Here is a 6,000-nt window from a genome sequence, read left to right as displayed (position 1 = left end):
AATCATTGATCATGTTATTGATTTTGCATGTGCTAAAAAGGTCTGTGTATGTACAAGGTCTTTGTAAACCAGGCCCTTCATGTGTGGTTCAAAAGGCAGACAAAATTTATTCTTGTCTAAGATTGTTCTGTTTCCCATCAAACTGGGGTTTGGTAAGCAAAGGAACGTCCTCTGTGAATAATTATTCGTGCTGTGCAGGGATATCTGATTGCCTGATGTTTCATCAGTGTACTCCACACCAATAACGAGTTACAGCTACAGCTTCACGTACTGTATTACTTCCATTCACTTAGGGCATCTCAAAATGTCCCTCCGTACTTTCCTTACTTTGATCAGCTCTCGCTGCGAACAGTGAACGGCAAAATGCTGCCTCAACAAAAACAGAATATTCAATGCACGCGCCACAACCATGATATGGATAGGTGAGCATCTTCATTAAAGTCTGTTCACATGCTGCATAAAGCTGGAAGGAGAGCGATAAATATTTCACTGATTGGATGCGAGCCTTAAACAAGTGCCAGAGGCCGTCACCTCCAATCAATAAAACACAAAATCCAAAAAAAAAAAAAAAAGTTGCTGACAGGTTGTTCTCTGGCGTATGGAGAAAGATTATTATTTGTGAAGAAAGATGGATGTCTCCACATATTGTTTTCCCATTTAATTTTCCACTGACTGCCATTTGTAAACAAAAATCAAGAGCTTTGTAAATAATCAACAGGAAAAAATAGCAAACATTTGCAATATTCAAATTTTATTATGCTTATGCTTCTCATAAACATTAAGTGTTACTCAGCGCTAGTTCAATTGGTGTTTAGTAATTATTTCAATTAATGATGCACTCATCACACATACTCACAATACTTCTGCTCTCACCCTCTGCTAAATTGCTTCCCTTTATAATAAGGGGATGTAAAGATCTCAATGAAATGACAAGCTACCTTTTGAGATGTTAAAAATTAGTGGCCAAAGCACATTAAAGTCTGACACGTCTCAGATGAATTAAAAATGGAAAATTATGTATTTTCCTCTGAACAAAGGAATGGGTCCAGTTTAATCAGCTATTGAAAGCGGAGGTGAAATTCAAATGTAATTAAAATATGTGCATCACAGAAAACGTAATTCACACTTCTCCTTTCTTCTGATTAACATAACATAACGTAACACAATGCCGAGAACAGACCATTCAGCCCAACAATGCTTGCCGTTTTCCCGACTAAATGAATGCTCTGATTGCCTACAGGCTAGATAGTATCTAACACAGTATCCAGCCTAGTCTTGGCAATCCCCAGAGTTTCTGCCTCTACTATATGACCTGGCAGGCTATTCCACACATTGACTTCTCTCTGTGTGAAAAAATTCTTCCTAATGTCTGTATGAAATATACCTTTTGCTAATCTCCATTTATGTCCCCCTCGTTCAGAACTCAACCTCATGAATCTCTTGTAGTTCACTTTGTTGATCCCTTTTATGAATTTAAAAGCCTCGATCAAATCACTGAGTCTTCTTTTACCAAGCTTGAAGAGGTTAAGCATCTTAAGCCTATCCTCATAGCTTTTATCTTTCATACCAGGAAACAATTTGGTTGTTCTTCTTAAAGGAGACGTTTCTTTTTTCTTTGTGATATATTTGCATTTATGCTGGCCTTTTCCTTCAGTTAGGATCTTGTTAATTACACAACTCAGTGGGCCCAAGAAAACCTCCATATTTCTTCGTTAAGAAATTGATTAAGAATGCAGATGGTGTGTGTTGCATTTACATGAGTTCATTTGGCTAATACGTCTCTGTTGAGTTCGAAGAATCTGATTTGATTTTTAATTTGAATCCAAGTGTATATTTAATCCTATTCACATTATTTTTACATTCACTCATTTTGATCTTTAATTTAAGATTCTATTCATTTATGTTCAAAATCTCTGTTCTGGGATTTTTTTTCTCCTATAAACTATGTGAAAAACAAATCCCCCTTGTTATAAAAATGCTTCTGCACACAGACATTTCTATTACATGTGATATACTGTGCTCTTCTGTAAAATTTAGTGTATTTAACTTGAAGTATATCATCCTGTATTTATTTGCTTGTCTGATTCCACTGAAAAGCATCTTTGTGTCACTGTAAAAAGCACCATACTAATAAAGTTGAATTGAATTGATGTTTTCCTTGTAATCAGCTCATCTTTAATTCTGTACTTCATCTTGGAAAAAAAACCATAGAAGAAAAAAAAAAACCCCACAGAAGGTTTCTCTGTCCAATATCTTTATCTTCTCTTGTCACGGTGTGAAGAGCATTCTCATGCTTGTTCTGCCTTTTTAGGCTCATTCTAGCAGAAGAAAAATCCAAGAACTAAAAATATCTAAGGGTCACAGTCACAGAGCAATTGTTCAAAACTGAGAATTACAAAGTGGTGGTGAAACCAGATGATAATTTATACGCCAAGACGAGTACAAGATTGGGGCAATTTTTCAAATACATCAATTTTTCAAAGCGTCCCATTGATGCACTAGGTTAAAGTAAATATTACAGATTGAGGAATTTTGCTCTTTTTTTCACTCCTGCATAAACAGATGGCAGGAGAGCTTCTGGGAGTAATTACACCAATAAAGATAACAGCTTGTTGCAAATGCAGTAACATAATTTTGGCAATATTAATGTCCATTTGAAAGAAGGGTTATATTTTAATCAAACATGTCATATTTTATTAATGATGATGTGAAGATATTTGATGGGTAAACTAAAAGCTTAGTGATTCAGCCAGAAGGTTGGGGGACGGGGGTGCATTGGATCATGGGTAGTTTCTTTCCTTCTCCGAAATTTTGTAATTTTGTAGTAATTTTGTAATTCACCTGATCTGAATCTACTCGAAAATGGGTTTCGATACAAGCAGGAGCTGAAGATGGCTGCAGTACAGGCCTGGCAGAGCATCGCAAGAGAACATACTCAGCACCTGTATATGGGTCACAGACTTCAAGAATCCGTTGCTTGCAAATGATATGTGATAAAGTACTAAATATTATTACTTTCATTTACATAACATGAATATGTCCCAAGCATTATGGTTTCCTGAAACTGTGTGTGTGTGTGTGTGGGGGGGGGGGGGGGGGGGGGGGGGGGAGTATAAAAAGTATTAAGTGCTGTAATTTCTGCAAGTTTATTAAGAGATACCCTAAAATAAAAGCTTAGAAAGTACACTTCAACAACATGTGACTTGTTTGATTACAAATTTTAATTCGTGGGGGACAGCGCCCTCTTTGTCCCGAACATCATGGAGCTCACTGGACATAGTGAACAAAACTGGATATACAACAGCACAGGGGATTAGTAGTTCCTTAATGGTTACATTATTCTGGACAGCCTTTCCTTGGAAGGCAAGGTTGATGCCGATCATTGCTGATCGGCACCGAGGGGTCATCTTCACCATGTATTAAGGTCAGTGTCAAGGCCTTAGTCTCCAGAAATGCCAAATCGGGCACTGACAAAAACAAAAAAAAAAAAAAAAAAAGAAAGACTAATCCTGGAACGATGCCTGAGATGGAATTTTCATTTCTCACTTCCGTCAGCTGAGTGCGAGTTTGATTGACTTTCTAATTTGGCAGCGCATGACCCTATTAATGACTTTACATTAATCAGGTCCCAGTTACTGATCAGATGTGGGCAACAGCAGAACACCGCGCCAGCAAGCTGAAAAGAGCAGTGGTGCAGAGACAGGCCCCGGGTTGATGTAATGCATTATCGATTATTGACTCTTACGCACACTTCATAAGTGAACTTATTTTTTGCCTATTTGCACATGAGCAAATAAACAAATCTAATTCACAATTATGTTAATATTATGGGTCACATAATATATGTGTTTAAAATTTGTAGGAAATTAATTATATTTCATTTCATGGTTTCCAAATTTATTGGAAAATTGTTTAAAAAGTGCATATGATTCATTTTAAATGAAAGAAAAATATGAATAAACACCATCCTGTATCAACACTACATTTGACATGGCTGATCCTTAAGGATACTCTGCATTAGATTTGTTAGAGAAGTTTGCACGTTGGACAACAATGCAGCTCTGTAATGTACAAATACATTTTAATTAAAATGCCACACATCCTCAAACAACGAAAATATAGCCACAAGCAGTTAATTCTTGTGGTCAAAGCATCGCAAGCAACAATTTGCCCAACACTTTGGGCCAAAATTTTCACAGTCAAGGCACAACTGTCAAGCTGTAAGCAGCGATGAAAGGCACTGGCGAATCAAGGCATGTCCGACTCAGTTTCGGTAATTTCAAGACCAGAGGGTGCACCTTCAGCACAGTTGTAAAGGAGGTTGGTTTAAAAGAGGAACACATTTAATTGTGTGTGAGATGAAGGTTTGGTTTCATTGTGACCAATCAGAATGGCCACTTTCTTTCCATTTAATACCACATGAGTCAAGGCCATAAGCAAACTGGCAGTTTCAGCATGTACTTCTCCAGGGGAAGCAGTGTTTTTAAGAGTCGGTAACCTTGGAGGCTTAATTCATCTTAGCTTAATATAAACCTAAATTATTGGGGGTTTTTTCCACTTCCTTTCTGCGACCGCACTAGTGGATTTCAGCTTTTATACCCCTGCTGAGCCACCAGAACTTTAATATATTTAAAATAGATTTGTGTTTGCACTCAACACCTGCACTATGAATGAATGAATGAATGAATGAATGAATGACTAATTGCATTTATATAGCCCTTTTTCCGTATGCTTGAAGTGCTTTGCAATGGTGAGGGGAATCTCACCTCACCCACCACCAATGTGTAGCACCAGCCGTTCAAGGAGACGTGTAGTGGGCCGTCGAGTTTGATAAACCCACTGTCACGCATCCAGACAAATCCACTGTGGCTTGTGACAGAAGGAAAATAGAGGCGGCCTTTTTTTTTTAGATGGTCTGTGTATAGACGGAGTGTAGCACAGTGGGTAAGGAACTGGGCTTGTAACCGAAAGGTCGCAGGTTCGATTCCCGCGTAGGACACTTCCGTTGTACCCTTGAGCAAGGTACTTAACCCGAAATTGCTTCAGTATATATCCAGCTGTATAAATGGACACAATGTAAAATGCTATGTAAAAGTTGTGTAAGTCGCTCTGGATAAGAGCGTCTGCTAAATGCCTGTAATGTAATGTAAGGATAAAACAAAAAAAGAGCAATGCAGCTAAACAAAGTTCACTTCCTCCATTTCCTCCCTCTTAAAATTCTAGTCACAAATGCGTTACAACGGAAATGTAGTGCTGTTTTTTTTTTGTTTTGTTTTTTTCTGGAGCAGTACAGGATCATTTCCTTGCTTGAGGGTACAAAGGCAGCACCCCCTGTGAGATTTGAACCCGAATTCTCTTGAGCACAAAGCCCTGCCAATTTCTTGGGATTGCTTAAAGTAGAAATTATGCGCAGTGCAATATCCGTCACTAGCCTACATGTCTGCTATCAATATATTAAATTATAGAGGTAAACGCCCTTTAGTCAAATATCTGAGGATGATACGCACAGTTAAATTGTTGTGTTGGCTGCGTCCTTGTAATTTTATACTTGCAAGTTAGATGTTACTTGTCTTGTTTTAGCTGGTTTATTTTTTTAGCAATGAGCAGCACAGTGGTGCGGTGGGTAGCCTCACAAAGGAGAGGATTCCAGGGCCTTCCTGTGCGGAGAGTCTGCATGTTCCCCTCGTGTCCGTGTGGGTTTCCTCCGGGTGCTCTGGTTTTCTCCCACAGCGCGAAGACATGCAGGTAGGCCAACTGAAGACTCTAAATTCCACACGGAATGTGTACGAGCGTGTGAGTGAATGCTGTGTGTGCCCTGCGGTGGATTGGCGTCCTGCACAGGATGTATTCCTACCTCTTGCCCAATGCGCACTGGGATAGGCTCTAGAACCGCCCATGATCCTGACCCTCCCGTACAGATTCAGACGTATCTCAGCTTCTCCTCTCCCACCTGTCCTCTGGACCTGAACACCTCATCTCTCCTCCAGTCCATTACTTGTG

This window comes from Anguilla rostrata, chromosome 15, assembly GCF_018555375.3.
Source record: "Anguilla rostrata isolate EN2019 chromosome 15, ASM1855537v3, whole genome shotgun sequence".
Classification (NCBI taxonomy): Eukaryota; Metazoa; Chordata; class Actinopteri; order Anguilliformes; family Anguillidae; genus Anguilla; species Anguilla rostrata.
The sequence above is the reverse complement of the archived record's forward strand: the minus strand, read 5'-3'. Positions refer to the sequence as shown.